A 25539-nucleotide genomic window follows, 5' to 3' on the forward strand; every position below is an offset into this window, starting at 1 on the left:
AATCCTAAGGAATCTCATTTGAATGCTGTTAAAAGAATCCTTAGATACTTAAATGGTACTCAAACTCTAGGGTTATGGTACTCTAAGGACTCACAAATTAATTTATTAGGATATTCAGATGCTGATTTTGCTGGATGTAAATTAGATAGAAAAAGCACAAGTGGAACTTGCCAATTTCTTGGAGTTAACCTAATCTCATGGTTTAGCAAGAAACAAAATTCGGTGGCACTGTCTATGGCTGAGGCCGAATACATTGCAGCCGGTAGTTGTTGTGCTCAAATCTTGTGGATTAAGCAACAACTCGAAGACTTTGGAATCAAACTTAATAAAACACCAATAAGATGTGATAATACAAGTGCCATAAATCTATCTAAAAATCTAATACAACACTCAAGATCCAAACATATTGAAATAAGACATCATTTCATAAGAGAACATGTTCAAAACAAAAATATAATTCTTGAATATGTTTGCACTGAAAATCAATTAGCTGATATCTTTATAAAGGCCCTTAGTGAGGATAGATTCTGTGAAATTAGGAGAAATCTAGGATTTCTAGATCCATATGCCTAAACTTCTCTTAATTGATATCAAATATTCTTGGAGCCCAATTTCAACAACTATTCTGGTCCCAAAAGCTCAAATTTATCATTCTAAAAACATATCATTAAGCAAAATTCTTTCACCCAAAATTTCGAATTTTTCTGGAATTTATTTGCATTTTTTCTGAATTTCTGAACTTCATGAGTCGACCCCCATGAGTCGACTCAATGGCAAACTTGTAAATCCCACCAACTTTCAACGGGTTCATTGTTTTTATAAGGGTTACTGTTTGTGAGACGACTCATCTTCCCATCGTCCTTCTTCCAAAAGCCATCTTCTCCAACTCTTTTTGCTCCAAATCCAAGGATTAATTTCGAGGCAATTCTCCCTCCTCCTCTCCTCCAAAAATCGCCTCCTTGAAAAGATTTTCTGTGCTTTCTCGCATTGCTTGGCGCGGTTGGAACGTGCCCTAGCACTTTACGGATCTTCCAAAATCCACTTCTTTTCTCCACCAAAATCCTTCTTCACTCTCTTGTGATCCCTCCTCCACTCAATTCAAGTTTCCTTGTCTGCTAGTATAGTGGATATGGCTCCAAAGATGAAACTTCCCCAAAGAAGAAAATCAATCCGTGAGCCTGAAGAAATTGTCAGAAAGAAAAGGCAAGCCGCTCAATCTTCAACTGCTCCCACTCCAGTTTCAGTACCTGCTCAAGGTCCCTCTCAATCCTTCATAAGCCCCAGTGTAAATCCTCTTTCTGATAGAAAAGTAGAAACCGGGAAAAATATAGATTTTCGGTTCTTTGAGAAAGAAGGTTTTACTTTTGCAAGTAAAATTAAAAATCAAGGATGGGAACTCTACTGCTCCCTTAAGAAAGTCACCTATGTTGACCTAGTTAGAGAATTCTACCAGAATCTACATTATGGAAACGGGTCAGTGACTTCAACTGTCAAGGGAATTGATATCTGCTTGGATTCTAGAATATTGGGAGAAATACTTCAGTTGCCTAGTGAAGGATACTCATATATGGAACTCCCAATTAAAGAAGAGGGGATCAGAATTATTTTAGGAGAAACCTATTCAGAAAGTTTAAACAAATTGGAAGCAAAGATTTTGTCCATTGAGATGAGGGTCCTGCATCAGATGGTAACAAAGCTCTTCTTTCCTAGGAGTGGTAGACATGACTTACTTTCCAGCAGAGATGTATGTGTCATGTTTCATGTCATCACTCAGACCCCCCTAAACCTCCCTGCACTTATGATAGAGGCCATGAGAGAAACTTTGAACAGATCCAAGGCACACTTGCCTTATGGTATGGCCCTTACTAGAGTATTTAGGAGGTTTGGAGTTAGCTGTGAGGGGGAGGCACCTACCAAGCTCTCACATGTGGACACTTTCAACCAACACAGCCTGCACCGAATGGGAATTACAAAGACTGATGGTGGTTGGATCAAGGGCTCTGAAGAAAGAGCTGAGGATAGAGCTGAAATAAGAGCTGAGGACAGAACTGAAGGCAGAGTAGAAGAAGAAGGTCATCTTCTCCTGTACATGACTTCAGGGCAGCTTCACCAGATACCCAGTTCATTCCTGATACTGAGGCTGGCCCTTCAGAGTTTACTAGAATGCCCACACCAGTGTATCAGCCAGAGAGCAGAGCACCTCATTCAGAGTTCAGACTGGCTGACGATCAGATCGAGCATATATCACAGCGTGTGGCTTCTTTGCTGTCTAGTCAGTGGGGTAGTACTTCTTTTGCACCTAGAGCCACCTCTTCTGATCAGACCATTACTCCCCACATCTCCACTGTGTTTCAGATGATTTCAGATCAGTCCATCAGGATACAGTAGCTTGAGGACACAGTCTGAAGACTGACTGATAGAGTTCTTGACTTGCAGGGGCAAGTCCTTGCATTGGCCCATCCCAAGCCACAGGAGTCAACTATTGAGGTCACAGACCTCACTGCAGAGGCTGGCAGACTCAGAGGAGCACTAGAAGGTGGATATGAATTGCTGAGGAAAGAAATCCGAGGATCGAGTGAGCATGCTACCACTCAGTTCACTGCTCTACTTCAATCTATTTCCAGAGCACTGAACGTACTTGATTCTATCAGACTCACCCTTTCTGTTCAGTCCTTAGCATCTCAGCATTCTCAGCCTCCCAGTTCATCTCGTTCTCCTGCTCGTGCCAGAGGCAGACGGGGTAGAGGACGCACTTCTGATCCATCAGCTTCTCATACCATATCTGATGACTCCGATCCATGATTTGTCTTGATCATTACTAGGTCCTAGGAGTTAGTATCTTGTTCTAGGATCTGTACCTTGGGACCATGTATTGACAATTAGCTGGTTGATTTTTATAATATGAACTATGTATTGAAACAATTATGATTTTAATGGAATCATCTTTTACTTATATTTCTACCTTTTTGTAATGATATCGATCATATTTTGGTTATATATTTTCTTCTTGTTGAAATATTGTCTTCTCCTTGTTGTTGTTTGCTGTTGATAATTGCTATATTAAGGGGGAGCAAACATCTGTGAAAAACTCTAAAGGGGAAGAAATTAAAAAATGTTTCAGAAAAAGAAAGAGTTAACCATGTTTGATGATGTCAAAAAGGGGGAGAAATTAAACAAAAACAAAAATTAAAATTAAACAAAAATTGGAGAAATTAAAAAAATTTGGTATCGAAATTTGGTATCAGACAGAAATTAAACAAAAAGCCATCCATAAAAAGCAAAACCATAAATTATTAGCAATTAAAGAAAAATTATGAGCATTTAAAGAAAAAAAGCAATCAAAACTACAAATTATGGGAAATTAATGAATGAATTGAAAATTTACAGAACAATATCAAAAATACAATGCTAAACACGATGCTTTACACATGCTCACCTTGATACAACTTTTGAAATTTTATTTACCTTGATACATCTTAAGAAATTTAACTTACTCTGATACTCCTTAAAATTTCCCTAAAATTTCTTTTAACTTGCTCTGATACATTATAAAATTTGCTCTGATACAGTGTGAAATTTTCTCTGATACATTGTAAAATCTTTTCTGATAACATTGTAAAAATTATTTTTCTTGCTCTGATACATTATAAAATTTGCTCTGATACAGTGTGAAATTTTCTCTGATACATTGTAAAATCTTTTCTGATAACATTGTAAAAATTATTTTTCTTGCTCTGATACATTGCAAAATTTATTTCTTTTCTCTTGCTCTGATATATCTTAAACTCAAAATGATCTAATACCCTTTTCAAATCTTTAAGAAAATGGACAAACTATTTTTGCATAAATATGCCAAAAGAATCATACTCTTTTCAAGCATATACACCTATAATGCATTCTTTTGAAATTAGTGATTCACATAAATGTTTTTGTTCAAATGTTTTGTCATCATCAAAAAGGGGGAGATTGTTGCTCCTAGATTGATTTTGATGATTACAAAGCAGATTGAAGGGATACAAATAATTTTAAAATGAAAAAGTCCTTATGCTCTTCAAGGGCAAAATCATAATTTCACTAAAATCCTGATTTGATAGTATCATTTGATAAAACAAATGATTTGAAAACTATTGGTGAAAATTTCATTGTTTTTGGACTTATATTTTTGAAGTTATGAAGGTTTGAAGTGCATGAGTCGACTCATGAGTCAACTCATGGCACTGTGAGCTGATTGGCACGCAAAAATTCTCCTTGGCACGCTAGTTTTCTGGCTTGGCACGACCTGTGAGTCGACTCATGAGTCGACCCACAAGGCATGAGTCGACTCATGAGTCGACCCCTGCTGATTTGAGCCAAGAATTTCCAGAAACGCATTCTCTGGTAAATGCAACAGAAGTCGACTCATGAGTCGACTCCTGATACATGAGTCGACTCATGAGTCGACCCCTGCGATGGAAAATGTCTTCAACGGATAGTTTTTTGCCCGTTTTAATTGCCTTTTATGCTTCCTAAAATTGCTCTAACGGCTCTTTATCTGCCTAAATTATTTTTTCTTACTTTTAATGCTATAAAATGCTTGAAATGGTGAAAGAAATTGCAGATTAAATAGCAGATCAAATTGGAGAGAAAAAAAAAAAGAAGATCAATCGGCAGATCAAAAGAGAGATAAAATTCATTGAGAAGATCCACGAGATAATTTGAGAGAAAAAGAAAAGAGGATCCAAAATCCACACGAGAGATTGTGAAAGAGATTCAAGAGCTTTCAAAGAGAGGATCTTTCAAGCCTATTGTTCAACCTTGATCTAGAGATCTTCCAAAGCTTTAAAGAGATCTTCAATCAACAATCAACCTCTTCTCAAGCATTCGTTCAAGCGTTCATCCACTTTGAGAAAATCCGAAAAGGGGTTCTTCATTTGAGTAAAGTTTTTATTGTTATATTCGCTCATTTAAAGGAGCTGTTATTGTATTAATTTGTGCTCAAAATTTTTCTAACTCTTTGTGAGTTTTTGTTCTTGTTTTTGGAGGATTTCCAAAATAAGGAAAGGTTGATCCGAACCTGAAATCGGAGTATTTTGGGTTTACTTGTACCCGAGAAATAAGTGATCTAGCTTGGGATAGCTAGTGTCGGAGTTTCCGATGTTTTGTATTTGGGTTGAATACAAAGTATAGTGGATTAAAATTCCCAAGTAGGATCTTGGGGAGTGGATGTAGGTGCAAGGTTAGCACCGAACCACTATAAATCCGTGTGTTTGTGGTGTGCTTTATCGCTTTACTTTATTTCTTTATTATATTCTTGCATTCCTGCTTTAGGTAATTAATATTGAATTAAAGTCTTTGTTTTGTTCTTCATAAGTAATCAGTTGGGCTTAAAATTTTTAGAAACCCAATTCACCCCCCCTCTTGGGTTGCATAGCTGGGCAACATCTTCTCCGTTCTTAACGAAGCCATACATCTTGATCGTCTTATCAAAACATATGTTCCAACTCCGTGATGCCTGCTTAAGTCCATAAATGAACCTCTGTAGTCTGCACACCTTAGACTTATCTGTGGATGTAAATCCTTCAGTGTTGCTCCTAGATTGATTTTGATGATTACAAAGCAGATTGAAGGGATACAAACAATTGAAAAAGTCCTTATGCTCTTCAAGGGTAAAATCATAATTTTGCTAAAATCCTGATTTGATAGTACCATTTGGTAGAACAAATGATTTGAAATCTATTGATGAAAATTTCATTGTGTTTGGACTAATATTTTTGAAGTTATGAAGGTTTGAAGTGCATGAGTCAACTCATGGCACTATGAGCTGAATGGCACGCAAAAAATTCCCATGGCACGCTGGATTTTTGACTTGGCACGACCTGTGAGTCGACTCATGAGTCGTCCCACAAGGCATGAGTCGACTCATGAGTCGACCTCTGCTGATTTGAGCCGAAAAATCCAGAAATCAGATCTTCTGGTCTGTTGCAACAGAAGTCGACTCATGAGTCGACTCCTGAAGCATGAGTCGACTCATGAGTCGACCCCTGCGACGGGAAATGTCAGCAACGGCTATTTTTTTGCCCGTTTTAATTGCCATTTATGCTTCCTAAAAATCCTCTAACGGCTCTTTATCTGCCTAAATTGTTTTCTCTTGCTTCTAATGCTACAAAATGCTTTAAATGATGAAAGAAATTGCAGATTAAATAGCGGATCAAACGTGAAATCAAATGTGAAGAGAAAAAGAGAGGAAAAAGAGAAGAACAGAAGAGAGGATCCGAAATTTGCAAGAAAAAGCCTGAGATCAACGAAATATCCATAGAGAAAAAGAGAGAGGATCCACAATATACCAGAGAGATTGTGAAAGAGAAAAGGAAGATCTTTCAAGGAGAGAATTCTTCACGCCTATCGTTTCAACCTTGATCTAGAGATCGTTCAAAGCTTTCAAGAGATCTTCAATCAATAATCAACCTCTTCTCAAGCGTTCAACCGTTCATTCATCTTGAGAAAATCTGAAAAAGGGGTTCTTCATTTGAGTAAAGCTTTTATTGTTATATTTGCTCATTTAAGGAGCTGTTTTTGTATTCATCTGTGCTCTAAATATTCTTACTCTTTATGAGTTTTTGCTCTTGTTTTTGGAGGATTTCCAAAACAAGGAAAGGTTGATCCGAACCTGAAATCGGAGTGTTTTGGGTTTGCTTGTACCCGGGAAACAAGTGTTCTAGCTTGGGATAGCTAGGGTCGGAGTTTCCGACGTCTTGTATTCTAGCTTGGGATAGCTAGTGTCGGAGTTTCCGACGTTTTGTATTCGGGTTGAATACAAAGGAGAGTGGATTAAAATTCTCAAGTGGGATCTTGGGGAGTGGATGTAGGTGCAAGGTTAGCACCGAACCACTATAAATCCTTGTGTTTGTGGTGTGCTTTATCGCTTTATCTTATTTCTTTATTATATCCTTGCAATACTGCTTTAGTTAATTAATATTGATTTAAAGCCATTGTTTTGTTCTTCATAAGTTATCTGTTGGGCTTAAAATTTTTTAGAAACCCAATTCATCCCCCCTCTTGGGTTGCATAGCTGGGCAACAAGTGGTATCAGAGCCAGTGCTCTAGCCCTTCTTTGATCTAACAATCAAAGAGCCAAAGATCTATGGCAACCCATGTTGGAACTTCTCTAGCTGAGGGGCAATCAACAAACCGACCTCCACTTTTCAATGGGTCTAATTACACCTATTGGAAAGCTCGGATGAAGATTTTCATACAAGCACTCGACTATGATATGTGGAGTATCATAGTGAATGGTCCTCACACACCCACCAAGATTATAGATGGTGAGGAGTCAACCAAACCCGAGAAAGAATGGGATGAGGTTGACAAGAAATTGGCACAATTAAATGCCAAAGCTATGAATGTTCTTTATTGTGCACTAGATGCTAGTGAATTTAATCGCATTTCTACTTGTGCATCTGCTAAAGAAATATGGAATAGGTTAGAAGTCACCCATGAAGGAACAAATCAAGTAAAAGAGTCTAAAATAAACATGCTTGTACATAAATATGAATTGTTCAAAATAGAGCATGATGAGTCCATAACTGCTATGTTTACTCGTTTTACTGATATAATCAATGGTTTAAAGAGTCTTGGCAAATCTTATACTAACAATGAACTTGTAAGGAAGATTCTCAGGTCACTGCCAAGAACTTGGGAAGCCAAGGTGACTGCCATCCAAGAAGCAAAGGACTTGAACACTCTACCTCTAGAAGAGCTTCTTGGATCCTTGATGACTCATGAACTTAGCATGATGCAACATCAAGAGGATGAAATCAAAAAAAAAAGAACCATTGCCCTCAAATCCACAACTTCACCTGATTATGAAACAGATGACTCTGAAGATGAAGATCAGGATGAGGAGATGGCTCTCATCACCCGGAAATTCAAGAAGTTTCTAAGAAAAAGGAAACAGGGGATGAGAAAGAAATTTACAAAAGGGGATCAAAGCATAGAAAAGGAGAAAGATCAAACCCCTATATGCTACGAGTGCAAGAAGCCAGGACATTTCAGATCCGAATGTCCTCAATTGAAGAAAGGTCCAAAGAAATTCAAAAAGAAGGCAATGATGGCGACCTGGAGTGCGAGTGATGACTCAAGCTCCGACGAGGAAACCTCAACCGAACAAGCCAATCTGTGCCTGATGGCACATGAAAATGAGGTAACTTCTGAATCCACTAGTGAATTTACTTTTGAAGAATTGCATGAAGCTTTCTATGATTCAATTGATGAATTAAAGAAACTAGGGAAGAAAAACAAAGAGCTAAAATTGAAAAATCAGTCCTTAGTGAAACAAGCTGAAATTCTTTCAATTGAAAAATTCACATTGATTCAAGAAAATCAAAACTTTAAGGATGAAATTAACAGACTGAAATCTATAGTAGATAAGTTCACCTTAAGTTCAAACAAGCTAAATATGATCCTTGATAATCAGAAAGCTATATATGATAAGGCTGGACTTGGTTATAAACCCCTGAAGAAACAAAAATTTTTGAAGGATATTTATGCAAATTATTCAAGCAAAAAGCCTACAAATATTACTTGTTTTAAATGTGGAAGAATAGGACATAAATCATACACATGTCTTATTAACAAATATGCAAACACAAAGAAAATATGGGTTCCAAAAGGAACCATTCTGACTAACCTGAAAGGACCCAAGAAAGCTTGGGTACCTAAGACAGAAACTTGATCTGTGCTTGCAGGTGTGTCTAGCATCCCAAGAAGGAAACAGGAAATGGTATCTTGACAGCGGATGCTCGAGACACATGACTGGTGATGAATCACAATTCATCACGCTTGATGCTAAGGATGGAGGGATGGTCACCTTTGGAGATAATGGCAAAGGAAAGATCATCGGGATAGGTAACATTGGTATCACTCCCTCCAAATACATTGAGAATGTTTTACTTGTTAAAGGTTTAAAGCATAACTTACTTAGCATTAGTCAATTCTGTGATAAAGGGTATAAAGTAAGTTTTGAATCATCTGTATGCATTGTGACGAGTCCTATTAACGATGGCATTAAATTTATAGGACATAGGCATGGCAATGTTTATATGGTAGACTTGAATGATTTAACTAAATTAGACATGCAATGCCTAGTTTCCTTAAATACTAAAATAAATGAGACTAGTTGGCTGTGGCATCGTAGACTTGCACATATTAGCATGCATTCTCTTTCAAAATTAATCAAAAAGGATTTAGTTCTCGATTTGCCAAAATTAAATTTTGAAAAGGATAGAATTTGTGATGCATGCCAATTAGGTAAACAAACTAGAATATCATTTAAATCCAAAAACACTATTTCAACTTCTAGACCTTTAGAGCTCTTACATATGGATTTATTTGGACCAACTAAAACCACTAGTCTAGGAGGAAAACGATATGGATTTGTAATAATTGATGATTACTCTCGTTTTACTTGGGTTTTCTTTTTAGCTCACAAAAATGAAACTTTTCAAATTTTCACGAAATTTCATCAAAAAGTCACTAATGAAAAAGGGTTTTCAATTCAAAATATTAGAAGTGATCATGGAACAGAATTTGAAAATCATGACTTTGAAAATTTTTGTGATGAAAATGGAATTGGCCACAACTTCTCTGCTCCTAGGACACCCCAACAAAATGGGGTAGTTGAAAGGAAAAATAGAACCTTAGAAGAAATGGCCCGTACCATGCTCTGTGAAAGCAACCTTCCAAAATATTTTTGGGCGGAAGCTATTAACACAGCATGTTACATTTTAAATCGTGCTTTAATAAGACAATTTTTAAAGAAAACCCCCTATGAACTTTGGAAAGGAAGAAAACCAAATATTGCCTATTTTCATGTTTTTGGTTGCCGATGTTTTGTATTAAATAATGGCAAAGAAAAACTTGGTAAATTTGATGCAAAATCAGATGAAGCAATCCTTCTAGGTTACTCCTCCACTAGTAAAGCATTTAGAGTGTTCAACAAAAGAACCTTAGTAGTTGAGGAGTCCATACATGTTGTCTTTGATGAATCTAACGATCTTCCTTCAAGGAAGAATAAGGGTGTTGATGATGCAGATCCACTAATAGAAGGTATGAAGGAGATCACTCTAAAAGATTCAGCAACTCCAGAAGACAAGGATCAAGAAGATGAACAAAATGAGAAAGGTGAAGAAATTCAAGAACAACCTCAAGGTACAAATGACTTACCCAAGGAATGGAGGTATGTTCACAACCACCCTAAGGAATTAATTATCGGTGATCCTATGCATGGGGTAAAAACACGTTCTTCACTTAGAGATGTACTTAATCATTGTGCTTTTGTATCTCAACTTGAACCTAAAACTTTTGAAGAAGCTGAAAATGATCATAACTGGATTAATGCTATGCAAGAAGAACTCAGTCAATTTGAAAGAAATAATGTTTGGACCTTAGTGAAAAGACCTAAAGATTATTCAATAATTGGCACAAAATGGGTCTTTAGAAACAATTAGATGAGCATGGAAATGTAATTAGAAATAAAGCAAGACTGGTTGCTAAGGGATATAATCAAGAAGAAGGAATTGATTTTGATGAAACCTTTGCACCTGTTGCTAGATTAGAAGCCATTAGACTTCTACTTGCTTATGCTTGCTTTATGAAATTCAAACTATTTCAAATGGATGTTAAAAGTGTATTTTTAAATGGATATATTTCTGAAGAAGTATATGTAGAACAACCCCCTGGATTTGAAAATCATGCTTTTCCCAATCATGTCTTTAGATTAAATAAAGCTTTATATGGTCTAAAACAAGCACCTAGAGCATGGTATGAAAGGCTAAGCAAATTTCTACTAAATAATGGTTTCTCAAGAGGCAATGTGGATACAACTCTATTTATTAAAAGAAACCAAAATGATATGCTAATTATACAAATTTATGTTGATGACATAATTTTTGGGTCTACTAATGAATCCCTTTGTCAAGACTTTGCTAAGCTTATGCAGGGAGAGTTCGAGATGAGCATGATGGGAGAACTCACCTTCTTCCTCAGACTCCAAATCAAACAATCAAAAGAGGGAATCTCCATCACCCAAAGCAAGTACACCAAGGAACTACTCAAAAGATTTGGAATGGAGAACTGCAAACCAATTGGCACACCAATGAGTCCCTCATGTAAGCTTGACAAGGATGATGAAGGTAAAAGCGTAGACTTAAAATACTATAGAGGTATGATTGGCTCATTATTATATTTAACTGCAAGTAGGCCTGATATCATGTTTAGTGTTTGCTTATGTGCAAGATATCAATCTAATCCTAAGGAATCTCATTTGAATGCTGTTAAAAGAATCCTTAGATACTTAAATGGTACACAAACTATAGGGTTATGGTACTCTAAGGACTCACAAATTAATTTGTTAGGATATTCTGATGCTGATTTTGCTGGATGTAAATTAGATAGAAAAAGCACAAGTGGAACTTGCCAATTTCTTGGAGTTAACCTAATCTCATGGTTTAGCAAGAAACAAAATTCGGTGGCACTGTCTACGGCTGAGGCCGAATATATTGCAGCCGGAAGTTGCTGTGCTCAAATCTTGTGGATTAAGCAACAACTCGAAGATTTTGGAATCAAACTTAATGAAACACCAATAAAATGTGATAATACAAGTGCTATAAATCTATCTAAAAATCCAATACAACACTCAAGATCTAAACATATTGAGATAAGACATCATTTCATAAGAGAACATGTTCAAAACAAAAATATAATTCTTGAATATGTTTGCACTGAAAATCAATTAGCTGATATCTTTACAAAGGCCCTTAGTGAGGATAGATTCTGTGAAATTAGGAGAAATCTAGGAATTCTAGATCCATTTGCCTAAACTTCTCTTAATTATTATCAAATATTCTTAGAGCTCAATTTTCAACATCTATCCTGGTTCCAAAAGCTCAGTTTTATCACTCTAAAAACTTATCATTGAGCAAAATTTTTTCTCCCAAAATTTTGAATTTTTCTGGAATTTATTTGCATTTTTCCTGATTTTCTGAACTTCATGAGTCGACCCCCATGAGTCAACTCAATGGCAAACTTGTTAATCCCACCAACTTCCATCGGGTTCATTGTTTTTAAAACGGGAAACCTTGTTTATGAGACGACTCATCTTCTCGTCGTCTTCCTTCCGAAAGCCGTCCTCTCCAAACTTCTGTTTTGCTCCAAATCCAAGGATTAATTTCGAGGCAATTCTCCCTCCTCCTCTCCACCAAAAATCGTCTCCTTGAAAAGGATTTTTCTGTGCTTTCTCGCAGTGATAGGCGCGGGTGGAACGTGCCCTAGAACTTCACCGTTCATTCAAAATCCACTTCTTTTCTCCACCAAAATTCTTCTTTACTCTTTTGTGATCCCTCCTCCACTGAATTCAAGTCTTCTTGTCTGCTACCTTATTGGATATGGCTCCAAAGATAAAACTTCCCCAAAGAAGGAAATCAATCCGAGAGCCTGAGGAAATTGTCCGAAAGAAAAGGCATGCTCAGTCTTCCACTGTTCCCAATCCAGTTTCAGTACCTGCTCAAGGTCCCTCTCAACCCTCCATAAGCCCCAGTGTAAATCTTCTTTCTGATAGAAAAGTAGAAACTGGGAAAAATATAGATTTTCGGTTCTTTGAGAAAGAAGGCTTTACTTTTGCAAGTAAGATCAAAAATCAAGGATGGGAACTTTATTGCTCTCTTAAGGAAGTCACCTATGTTGATCTAGTCAGAGATTTCTACCAGAACCTAAATTATGGAAACGGGTCTGTGACTTCAACTGTAAAGGAGATTGACATCTGTTTGGATTCTAGGATATTGGGAGAGATACTTCAGTTGCCTAGTGAAGGATACTCATATATGGAACTCCCAATTAAAGAAGAAGGGATCAGAATTATCTTAGGAGAAGATTTTTCAGGAAGTTTAAACAGATTGGAAGCAAAGCTACTGTCCATTGAAATGAGGGTCCTGCATCAGATTGTGACAAAACTTTTCTTTCCTAGGAGTGGTAGACATGACTTACTATCTGGCAGAGATGTATGTGTCATGTTTCATATCATCACTCAGACCCCCTTAAACCTCCCTACACTTATGATAGAGGCCATGAGAGAAACTTTGAACAGATCCAAGGCACACTTGCCTTATGGTATGGCCCTTACTAGAGTTTTTAGGAGGTTTGGAGTTAGCTGTGAAGGGGAGACACCTACCAAGCTCTCACATGTGGACACTTTCAACCAACACAGCCTACACCGAATGGGAATTACAAAGACTGTTGGTGGTTGGATCAAGGGCTCTGAAGAGAGAGCTGAGGAAAGAGCTGAAGACAGAACTGAAGGCAGAGTAGAAGAAGAAGGTCCATCTTCTCCTGTACATGATTTTAGGGCAGCTTCACCAGATACCCAGTTCATTCATGATACTGAGGCTGGCCCTTCTGCGTTTACTAGGATGCCCACACCAGTGTATCAGCCAGAGAGCAGAGCACCTCATTCAGAGTTCAGACTGGCTGACGATCAGATCGAGCATATATCTCAGCGTGTGGCTTCTTTGTTGTCTAGCCAGTGGAGTAGTACTTCTTTTGCACCTGGAGCTACTTCTTCTGATCAGACCATTACTCCCCACATCTCCACTATATTTCAGATGATTTCAGATCAGTCCGTCAGGATACAGCAGCTTGAGGATACAGTCTGGAGACTTACTGGCAGAGTTCTTGACTTGCAGGGGCAAGTTCTTGCATTGGCCCATCTCCAGCCACAGGAGTCTACTATTGAGGTCATAGACCTCACTGCAGAGGCTGGAAGGCTCAGAGGAGCATTAGAAGGTGGATATGAGCTACTGAGGAAAGAGATCAGAGGATCGAGTGAGCATGCTACCACCCAGTTCACTGCTCTACTTCAATCTATTTCCAGAGCACTGAACGTACTTGATTCTATCAGACTCATGGTATCAGCCCTAGTATCTCAGCGTTCTCAGCCTCCCAGTTCATCTCGTTCTCCTACTCGTGGCAGAGGCAGACGGGGTAGAGGACGCACTTCTGATCCATCATCTTCTCATACCATATCTGATGACTCCGATCCATGATTTGTCTTGATCATTGACTTATCTTGATCTTTACTAGGTTCTAGGAGTTAGTATCTTGTTCTAGGATCTATACCTTGGGGCCATGTATTGACATTTAGCTGGTTGAATTTTATGTATTGAAACAATTATGATATTAATGGAATCATCTTTTACCTATATTTCTACCACTTTGTAATGATTATATTTTGGTTATATTTCAATCTCTGATACATCTGTTGAAATATTATCTTCTCCTTATTGTTGTTTGCTATTGCTAATTGCTATATTAAGGGGGAGCAAACATCTGTGAAAAACTCTAAAGAGGAAGAAATTAAAGAATATTTTCAGAAAAGGAAAAGAAAGAGTTAACTATGTTTGATGATGTCAAAAAGGGGGAGAAATTAAAATTAAACAAAAATTGAAATTAGACAAAAAGCAAAACCCTAAATTATGAGAAAAAGGGGGAGAAATTAAATTTAAACAAATATTGGAGAAATTAGACAAAAACAAGGATTGAAAGATTAAACAAAACTTTGAGAAATTTTGGTATCGAAATTTGGTATCAGACAGAGAAATTTGGTATCAGACAGAACTTTAATCCATCAAAAGCAAAATCATGAGTACAATGTAAATAAGTATTTTTTATATATATGCTCTGATATTCAAACTTGCTTTTGAAATTTTACTCACCTTGAGACATCAATAAGAAATTTGTTTTACTCTGATACATCCTACAATTTCTTTCAACTTGATCTGATACATGATAACATTTGATCCGATACAGTGTGAAGGTTTCTCTAAAATATTATAACATTTGCTCTGATACTGTATGAAATTTTCTCTGATACATTAAAAATTTTCTTGCTCTGATACATTATAAAATCTTTTCTGATATCATTGTAAAAATTATTTTTGCTCTGATACATAGAAAAAGTTATTTATCTTCTCTTGCTCTGAAAAATCTTGAACTCAAAATGATCTAATACCCTTTTCAAATCTTTAAGAAAATGGACAAACTATTTTTGCATTTATATTACATGCCAAAAGAATCATACTCTTTTCAAGCATATACACCCATAATGGATTCTTTTGAAATTAATGCATTAACATAAATATTTTTGTTCATATGTTTTGTCATCATCAAAAAGGGGGAGATTGTTGCTCCTAGATTGATTTTGATGATTACAAAGCAGATTGAAGGGATACAAACAATTGAAAAAGTCCTTATGCTCTTCAAGGGCAAAATCATAATTTTGCTAAAATCCTGATTTGATAGTACCATTTGGTAGAACAAATGATTTGAAATCTATTGGTGAAAATTTCATTGTGTTTGGACTAATATTTTTGAAGTTATGAAGGTTTGAAGTGCATGAGTCAACTCATGGCACTATGAGCTGAATGGCACGCAAAAAATTCCCATGGCACGCTAGATTTTTGACTTGGCACGACCTGTGAGTCGACTCATGAGTCGACCCACAAGGCATGAGTCGACTCATGAGTCGACCTCTGCTGATTTGAGCCGAAAAATCCAGAAATCAGATCTTCTGGTCTGTTGCAACAGAAGTCGACTCATGAGTCGACTCCTGAAGCATGAGTCGACTCATGAGTCGACCCCTGCGACGGGAAATGTCAGCAACGGCTATTTTTTTGTCCGTTTTAATTGCCATTTATGCTTCCTAAAAATCCTCTAACGGCTCTTTATCTGCCTAAATTATTTTCTCTTGCTTCTAATGCTACAAAATGCTTTAAATGATGAAAGAAATTGCAGATTAAATAGCGGATCAAACGTGAAATCAAATGTGAAGAGAAAAAGAGAGGAAAAAGAGAAGAACAGAAGAGAGGATCCGAAATTTGCAAGAAAAAGCCTGAGATCAACGAAATATCCATAGAGAAAAAGAGAGAGGATCCACAATATACCAGAGAGATTGTGAAAGAGAAAAGGAAGATCTTTCAAGGAGAGAATTCTTCACGCCTATCGTTTCAACCTTGATCTAGAGATCGTTCAAAGCTTTCAAGAGATCTTCAATCAACAATCAACCTCTTCTCAAGCGTTCAACCGTTCATTCATCTTGAAAAAATCTGAAAAAGGGGTTCTTCATTTGAGTAAAGCTTTTATTGTTATATTTGCTCATTTAAGGAGCTGTTTTTGTATTCATCTGTGCTCTAAATATTCTTACTCTTTGTGAGTTTTTGCTCTTGTTTTTGGAGGATTTCCAAAACAAGGAAAGGTTGATCCGAACCTGAAATCGGAGTGTTTTGGGTTTGCTTGTACCCGGGAAACAAGTGTTCTAGCTTGGGATAGCTAGGGTCGGAGTTTCCGACGTCTTGTATTCTAGCTTGGGATAGCTAGTGTCGGAGTTTCCGACGTTTTGTATTCGGGTTGAATACAAAGGAGAGTGGATTAAAATTCCCAAGTGGGATCTTGGGGAGTGGATGTAGGTGCAAGGTTAGCACCGAACCACTATAAATCCTTGTGTTTGTGGTGTGCTTTATCGCTTTATCTTATTTCTTTATTATATCCTTGCAATACTGCTTTAGTTAATTAATATTGATTTAAAGCCATTGTTTTGTTCTTCATAAGTTATCTGTTGGGCTTAAAATTTTTTAGAAACCCAATTCACCCCCCCTCTTGGGTTGCATAGCTGGGCAACATTCAGATTGTATCATATACCCCTCTTCATCCAGCTCTCTATTTAGAAAAGCTGTCTTCATATCCATCTGCCAGATTTCATAGTCCAGATGGGCAGCTATCGCAAGCATAATCCGAATGGATTTGAGTATTGCCATAGGAGAAAACGTCTCATCATAGTCTATATCATAACATTGATGATATCCTTTGGCAACCAGACAGGCTTTATAGGTTTCCACCTTTCCGTCTGCGTCTCTCTTCCTCTTGAAGACCCACTTACACCCTATGGGTTTTACTTCTTCGGGTGGGTTAACCAATGTCCACACATCGTTGACCTTCATGGACTTCATTTCGAATTTCATGGCCTCCAACCATTTCTCAGAGTCGGGTCTCTGTATTGCATCCATGTAGGTGATCGGATCCTCATCGTTTTCATCAAGTTCGATAGGATCGCCATCCCGGACCAAGAAACCATAATATCTGTCCGGTTGACGTGATACTCTACCAGATCGCCTTAAGGGTGCTTGAACAATGGGCTCCGGATCTAATCAACATATATATACATATACATATATATACATATACATATATATACATATATATATACATATATATGTGTGTGTGTGTACATATGTATGTATATATATATATATATATATATATATATATATATATATATATATATATATATATATATATATATATATATATATATGTCCATCAGAGAAATTCTCCCACTGTCTTTGGAGTGGATATCTCTACTATTCCCTCAATCAGAACTATCTAGTCCAACTGAGTAACTGGCTTATCACATCCGTCACCACCTTTGACTTCGTAAAAGAGAGTAGAAGGTAGGCAGAAAATATGGGACCACTTTATGAAATTTGAATTTTAAAATTCTAATATTCTCCCACTTGGTCCAAATATTTTCTTACACTTTATGATATTCACAACACTTACATCCTTATGCTTATATCCAAGAGATTTGATCACATGAATCATAGCGGTAAGTTCTCTATATATGAGTATTACGTTCTATGTATTATGTAATTTTCTCTTAGCAAAAAGCTTCAATTTAACTGAATGAATAAGTCCAATACTTATTCTGGGTCCAAAATAATACATGTCATTCTCAAGCCAAATGTATACATCAAAAATGAGAAGACAAAAATAAAATTAGATTAGAGTTTCATTACAACCAAATGGAACTTTACATAACTAAGTCAAGTCCCATATGTACTACATGATCCTTGAACAACTTTAGTGGCATGCCTTTCATCAAAGGATCTGCAATCATCAATTTAGTGCTAATGTGTTCAATGATGATCTCATTTGCTTTAACATGTTCCCTCATGGTTAAATACTTTATGTCGATGTATTTACTTCGACTTCCACTTTTATTGTTTTTAGCTAGAAAAACAGTAGCTGAATTGTCACAAAATATCTTTAATGGCCTAGAGATGGTATCAACCACTCACAACCCCATAATAAAACTCTTCAACCAGATACCCTGTGATGTTACCTCAAAATAAGAAACGAACTCAGCTTCCACAGTAGAAGTGGTAATTAATGATTGCTTAGCACTTCTCCAACTTATAGCTCCATTAGCCAACATGAAGACGTATCCTGAAGTTGACTTACGAGAGTCAGTGCAACTAGTAAAACCTGAGTTCGAGTAACCAACAACTTCCAAAATGTCAGATCTCCTATACATAAGCATGTAGTCTTTGGTTCCTTGAAGATATTTCAATACTTTCTTCGCAACTCTCCAGTAATCCAAGCTTGGATTACTTTGATATCTTCCAAACATTCCAACAGCAAATGCAATGTCAGGTTTTGTACAAACCTAAGCATACATAAGGCTTCCAATAGCATAAGCATATGGAATGTTCTTCATTTGCTCCCTTTCAAGCTTATTTTTAGGGCATTGGTTCAAGTTGAACTTATCACCCTTCACAATAGGTGCCACACTTGGTGAACAATCTTTCATCCAAAATCTCTCTAGAACCTTATTGATATAGGCTTTCTAAGACAGACCAAGAATTCCTTGAGGTCTATTTCTATGGATCTCAATGCCAATGACATAAGAAGCCTCGCCCATATCTTTCATGTCAAAATTCTTAGAGAGAAATTGCTTCACCTCATGCAACAACCCCAAGTTATTGGTTGCAAGAAGGATATCATCCACATATAAGATTAGAAAAATAATTTTACTCCCACTAACCTTATGGTATATGTATTGATCCATAGTGTTCTCAACGAAACCAAATGAAGATATGACATTATGGAATTTCAAATACTATTGACGGGAAGCTTATTTTAGTCCATATATAGATTTCTTTAGCTTACAAACCAAATGAGCCCCATCACTAGAGGAAAAACCTTCACGTTGTTTTATATAAATCTCTTCCTCTAGGTCTCCATTAAAAAAATACTATTTTCACACCTATTTGATGCAATTCTAAATCAAAATGGGCAACCAATGCTAGTATGATGCGAAAAGAATCTTTCTTAGACATAGGAGAAATGATTTCTCTGTAATCAATTTCTTCCTTCTGGATAAATCCTTTAGCAACCAATCGGGCTTTGTATCACTCAATGTTGCCCAATGAGTCTTTCTTGGTCTTAAAGCTCCATTTACAGCTAACAGCCTTTACTCCATTAGGCAACTCAACAAGCTCCCAGACCCCTTTATTTGCCATTGAATCTAATTCATCTTTCATTGCATTGTCCCACAACTCCGAATTACTACTGTTAATAGCTTGTGAAAACATCTCTGGATCATTCTCAACTCCTGCTTGTGAAAACATCTCTGGATCATTCTCAACTCCTAACTTAGACCCAGACTCTTGCAGATACACATAATAGTCACTAGATATTGCTAATTTCCTTATTCTAGTTGATCTTCTTAATGTTGTATCTTCAACCTCTTGGGGAGGTTGTTGTTCAACATCTTGTGTTGGATGTTGTATTGGGAATAGTGTCCCAAAGCCAATCGTCAGCCTGTTGACGGTTGTGCTCTTTCTTGTATTAGTATATGAATTATAAATAAATAAAAATTATTTTGATATTTTTCATCACAAATTATTTCATCTTTTAATGAACTCCTGTGTTGTGAGTAACCATATTCACGTAGGTTCTGAGTGTTGCGATTGCGACTATTCGACCTATCCAGATGTCGGGTATCATTGCTAGATGGTCATTTTGATTAGTACAGAAATTGATTCCTATGCTACTGACTTAGATTCGAACCTACGGAGTCACACACATTAGAGGTTCCTATCTGATCTGATGGCTGGTGAAGAGTCCCACTAGACTGGGACTCTTCGACCAAGAGTCCTAATGCTTGGGGACACTGAGTCCTACGTGTCTGAAACTCTGTGATTGAGAATCAAGATTCTCTGATCATGAGTTTTACATATTTTGGGTACCGGGTCAAGAGTCCCACTGGTTTGGGACTCTTCGATCAGGATTTCATATCGATGGACTTTGATGTCTGATTGTCCATCAAATTTGGACTCAGTATTTATGAGAGATTTAATTAATAATTTGATCGCTAATTAACTCAATTTAATTGAGTAATTATTTTTGGTTCAAGTCCAATTGAATTGGATTTAGTTGGGTTTGATCCGATTAGGTTAAGAGTTGACCTAATCGCCAAGGTGGTTTGGTCCCTGATCTGATCAAGGATTGGGCTTAGTCAATTCCTGATTTGATTAGGATTTTATTGAGTCTAATTAAGCCTAATTGTGTTGGGTTTAACTTAGTCTAATTGTGCCTAACCTATTTTGATAAAGTTGGTTCAATTAGATTGGTTTAAAATTTTAAACCACTTTGACTTATCTCTCTGCGCCACCTCACCCACCTTCGCCTATTTGAATTCATGAGAAACGAGTTCTCATAAATTTTCTCCCATGCAGAAGCCTTCCCACGCCTCACCTGTATGCGTCATTTTGAGTGGCTAAAGATGGTTGGTTGGCCATTCAAATTCAAATGATGTTTGAATTTGAATGGGCAACTAATCTCATGCGCCACCATATCCACTTGTGCGCCACTTACTCTACACGAGAAAAAAATTTTCATGTAAATTCTCCACGCACAAAGAATCCACACCCCCTTCTTCTCACGCCAAGAGTGGATAAAGATTGGTTGGTTGGCATTTGAATTCAAATTTGATTTGAATTCAAGTGAGCAACCACGTAGCTTTATCCTCTCATGCGATGAAGATGCGGTCTTGCACTGTTTTAAAAAGGGAAGAGAAGGTGGGGCGTGTGCATGATTTTCTTAGAGAGAAAGGATGGTGTGAGAAAGGCTTCTACGTGAGAAAAGAAAAGAAAAGAAGAGAAAAGAAAAGAAGAGAGAAAGGGCACAGGGTCTTTTGTGAGTATCCTAGGATTTCTGCCTAGGGTTCGGAAAGTGAGAAGATGAGCTACGAGTGTCGTGAGCCCACCAAACTTCAGAAAAAACTTCATCAACCTCTCTACTCTGTTGATGATCCAGAGTATCCAAGAAATCAACAGACACCGATCGAAGGAGTTCAATCAGCATCAACCGTCGAAAGGGTTCTGCAACGAACTAGCATTCGTAAGGAGCCGATCAGACTGGGAGCTTCGTGTGGATGATCCGCAGAGGTCAGACATACTGTGTGGTTGCATTGTGATGATCAGACTTTTTCGACGGTGAACAGACTGCAGCGATGGACTACCTGCATGAAGGTAATGTGTTCTGAACACATAATAGTAAAATATTTACTATAGAATTCAAAATTTTAAATTTAAATGCATGTTATATATATCATATTTAGATCTTTATGTAGAGTTAATATATATTAATTAATTAGATTAATTAATAATTTCTGCTGTAAAATTATAATTTTGAAAAAATTTTAAAATTACCGTTTTACCCCTGCACTGAAATTCTAACATGTTGTTCAACCAAATCTCCTAGAGTATTCTTAGCTTGACGTGGAACTTCAATTACTGGTTGTTCCAAGTTCACCTGCCTTTGGTGAGTGTCATTAGAAACAATCAATTTGTAACTTGATGTAGGAGTTGTATCATTACATTAATCTTTCTCAAAACCTAAGTCTTGAGGTAGATCACTCCCACTAACCACATCATTCTCAAAAAATTTGGCATTTCTTGATTCTACAATTCTAGTACTATGAGTTGGACTATAAAATCTGTATCCCTTGGACTTTTCGGCATAACCAATACAATATGCACTAATAGTCCTTAGGTTTAACTTCCTCTCATATGGATTATAAATCCTAACTTCAGTTGGGCAACCCCAAACATGTATATATTTCAAACTTGGTTTCTAATCTTTCTACAATTCAAAAGGAGTTTTAAGAACTGCTTTATTTGGAACTCAATTTAATATGTATGCTGCTATTTTAAGAGCTTCGCTCTATAGCGAACAAGAAAATTTGGAGTTGCTGAACATACTCCTCACCATGTCCATCAAGGTTCGGTTTCTCCTTTCAGTTACACCATTTTGATCTGATGAGTCAGGCATAGTATATTGGGCCATAATACCATGCTCTTCGAGAAACTTTACAAATGGACCAGATGCTTGTCCACTTTTAGTATATCTACCATAAAATTCTCTACCTCTATCTGATCTCACAATCTTGATTTATTTTCCATATTGTTTCTCTACTTTTGCCTTGAAAACTTTAAAAACATCCAAGCCTCATTTTTATTATCAAGTAAGTAGAGATACATAAATCATGAGTAGTTGTCTATGAAGAAGATGAAGTATTTTTGACCATGTGACTCCATATCAGGACAACACATGTCCGTATGTATGATCTCTAATATTTCTAAAGTCCTCTTGACATTTTTCTTTGACTTGTTAGTCCGCTTTCCCTTTATGCAGTCTATACAAGTGTCAGAATCAGCAAAATCAAGAGTCTCAAGTACTTCATCATTTACCAATCTCTTAATTCTTTCTATAAAGATGTGTCCTAATCTCCTATGCCATAACACTGAGAAATTTTCATTCATAACACAACGTTTAATACCAGTATTTTGTTGCATAACCATTAAATTGTAAGAAATTATGTTGGCTAAATTAATTTTGAACAAATCATCATTCAACACACCATTTCCAACAATAGTAGACTTAAATAATAAATCAAAATCGGATGCATTAAACTTTATTGAATATCCAAAAGGAACAAGTTTTGAAACAGGAATTAAATTTCAAAAAAACTCAGGAATATAAAAGGCATTATTCAAATCTAATACAAATATGGAATCTAAAACAAGTCTACATGTGCAACAACTTCCACATATGAACGCATCCAGTTTCCTGAATAGATGTAGCGTTCACTTTCCATCGGTTTTCTTTGACTTATGAAGCCCTGCATGGTATTACAAATATGGATTGTAGAACCAAAATCAATCCACCATGTGCTATGACAAACATAAACCATATTAGATTCATAACATATATAAGAGAATGGAATATCTTTCTTCTCGAGCCAAGCCTTGTATTTGTGGCAATCTTTCTTCATGTGCCCCTTCTTTTTACAGAAGAAACACCTAAACTCCTTGATCTTGGCAATAGGAGGTATGCCCCTCTTTCCCTTTCCTTTCTTCTTCTTCCCTTGACTCTGATCATGAGTCACCATAAGTGCACCTTCACCAATCTCTTGAGACAGTCTCCCTTCCTCTTGAACACACATGGTTGGAAATCTATTGATTGACCATTTGTGCTTATGTGTGTCATAAAAATTTTTTAAAAGATCATATTATGGTGGGAGCGAGTTCAGGATCAAGTGCACTAGAAAAAAAATCAGAAATCTCAACCTCTAAGAACTTAAGTTGAGCTAATAAGTCTCTCATTTTCATTATATGTTGTCTCACACCTTTGACTTCAGTGAGCTTCATGGATGACAACTTTGCCATCAGAGTGCTAACTAGTACCTTATCAGAGGACTTGAATTGCTCATCAATAGCCTTCATGAAGTCCTTGACATTCTTACAGTCAGAAATTGAACCATGGATATTAGTGGAGATGCATGTCTTGAAGAACATTATTGAAAGATGGTTAGATCTTTTCCATGGTTCGTACAATGCAACTTCATCTGGAGTACTGGTATCAGTGAGCTCAGATGGCTCATCCTTGTGAAGAGCATAATCAATGTCTATGCACCCTAAATGGAGAAGGATTCTTTCCTTCCATGTCTTGTAGTTGTCACCGGTTAAAAAGAAAATTTCATTTTTGTCATCAGAGATTATCAAAGATTGAATTGCTGCAAATTGAGAAATAAAACATGCTTATGTCAATTAATTTCAAGGCAAACTACTAGTATACTCACTAATGCAAGTTATACATACATGAATCAATATATCATCAAAATCTACCTATGGGCTAAGATTTTAATGCAAATAGATTCATTTAAAAATTCCTTATGATGAAACTAACAAATCACTAATACCTCTTAATACCTATGGGCTAACTAAGAGATAAAAATAATTCAGTTATCTTATCCTAATTAATCATGAAAATTATAACAAATTCCTGTGGGTAACTTTATTATACTAATCATGACTAATTACAATTTATTATATTTAACCAAGATGTGATCTTCCTTAAGTATAGTTATAACTAAGGATACTGTGGCTACTCCTTAATCTTAATGTACTGATCACTTAAATATAATATACAGCGGATAAAGTCCTAAATCTAAGTGAGGAGTACAAAGATAAAATAATAAATAAACAGCAGAAAGCATTCAAGTAAATATTATATAAGATAAAAGACTAAACGAGCAGTTAGCACAGATTTTTTTTTCTTTAATTTTATTTTTAATCATACTTTGTCGGATGGGCCTAAAGCCCAAAATACCTTAAAAGAAAACCCTAACATACTAACATCATCCTTATGAACCCTTGAGCCACCGCAGCTTGTCTTCTTCATACTCATCGATGGGACTCTCAACCACCATCTACTGAATGGTGAGAAATCTGGCAAAAGTGGATCAAGACCACGATTTTTGCGGCCTCATTCAAGCAGCAGCCACGCAGAGGTCTCCTTCCTCGTCAACCACCGTCTACAGGAGCGAGGAATCCGGCGTGAAGGCTGGCAATGAGACCAGCCATAGTTCCTCTTCCACCCTTCGACGATGCCTAAACCAGAGATTGACACTCTACCATTTGAAGAACCGTTGATGCTGAATCGATTCTCAAGCTCAGTTGAGGTCGATAATGACATTCTACCCACCGCTAACAGCCATGGTTCCATAAACACATTTCAAGTTTGAAAAGACGAAGTCCCATGAACCAACACCATGGTGCACCAAATCCAACCCCATTGCTTTCCTTATCAACCCGAAACAGAGGGCTCCTCAATTTGTTGTAAAATCAGTGAGCTATAATAATGGGTTCTTCATGCAATGTTTTATAACGCCAAATAAGTTTGAGAAAGAGTTACATTCTGGAAGTAGGGATCAGCTCATAGGGTTCTGCATGACATAAAACAGAGGCATGTACTTCAAAATTCAAACATGAGGCAATTAACATAATTCATGCATCAATCAACTCTGTTTCAATAAATCCCTAATGAATTGAAAATAAAATGCACAAATTGAGATATTCATGTTTTTATTCTAATTTCTAAACTAGAACCAGATATATCAGCATGTTGTAAATTGAATAAAATTACATAAATTTCTTAACAGCATGCTAATTAAAATTCATATCCATATATTCATGAAGACACATAAATAAGTAGGCAGAGATATATAAGGCTCTGATACCAAATGTGGGAATAATAATAACTCTACATTGTCTAGATAGAATGTAGATTGGATCTAAATACCTTCCGCCATAGCCTCAGTTGATTAGTAAC

At 36.6% G+C, this 25539-nt stretch overlaps 1 pseudogene; it reads right to left on the minus strand.

The window, feature by feature from the left end:
- Window positions 1–25003, minus strand: part of LOC114913612 (zinc finger BED domain-containing protein RICESLEEPER 2-like) — a 49002-nt pseudogene extending 23999 nt beyond the window's left edge.
- Window positions 25004–25539: the final 536 nt, after the last annotated feature.

The sequence above is a fragment of the Elaeis guineensis genome, chromosome 2 (assembly GCF_000442705.2).
Source record: "Elaeis guineensis isolate ETL-2024a chromosome 2, EG11, whole genome shotgun sequence".
In the NCBI taxonomy this organism is placed as follows: domain Eukaryota; kingdom Viridiplantae; phylum Streptophyta; class Magnoliopsida; order Arecales; family Arecaceae; genus Elaeis; species Elaeis guineensis.